Here is a 326-nt window from a genome sequence, read left to right on the forward strand (position 1 = left end):
GGGTTACATATATATATAAACCAACTTGTGACACAATATGAATATAAGCAAACCAAATCTGCTCTATAAACATTAAACAATACATTTTAGACCAGTGTTTCTAAAACTTTTATCACCACGCCCACTCTAGTTTCAGGTCGTGCCCAATCATACATATTTAATAAAAATGATCTAAAACCCCCGCCTAAATGATGAACAAAGCAGAAAATGCTGCGGTTTTAGCTTTTATTGAGTAAACAGTTTGCAAAAGCAACGCTCTTAGATATAAAACTTTCTAGGAGAATTACCGTACAAAAACAAGTAAAAACATTGCTGGCATTTTCTCC

The sequence above is a fragment of the Penaeus monodon genome, chromosome 25 (assembly GCF_015228065.2).
Source record: "Penaeus monodon isolate SGIC_2016 chromosome 25, NSTDA_Pmon_1, whole genome shotgun sequence".
Lineage (NCBI taxonomy): Eukaryota > Metazoa > Arthropoda > Malacostraca > Decapoda > Penaeidae > Penaeus > Penaeus monodon.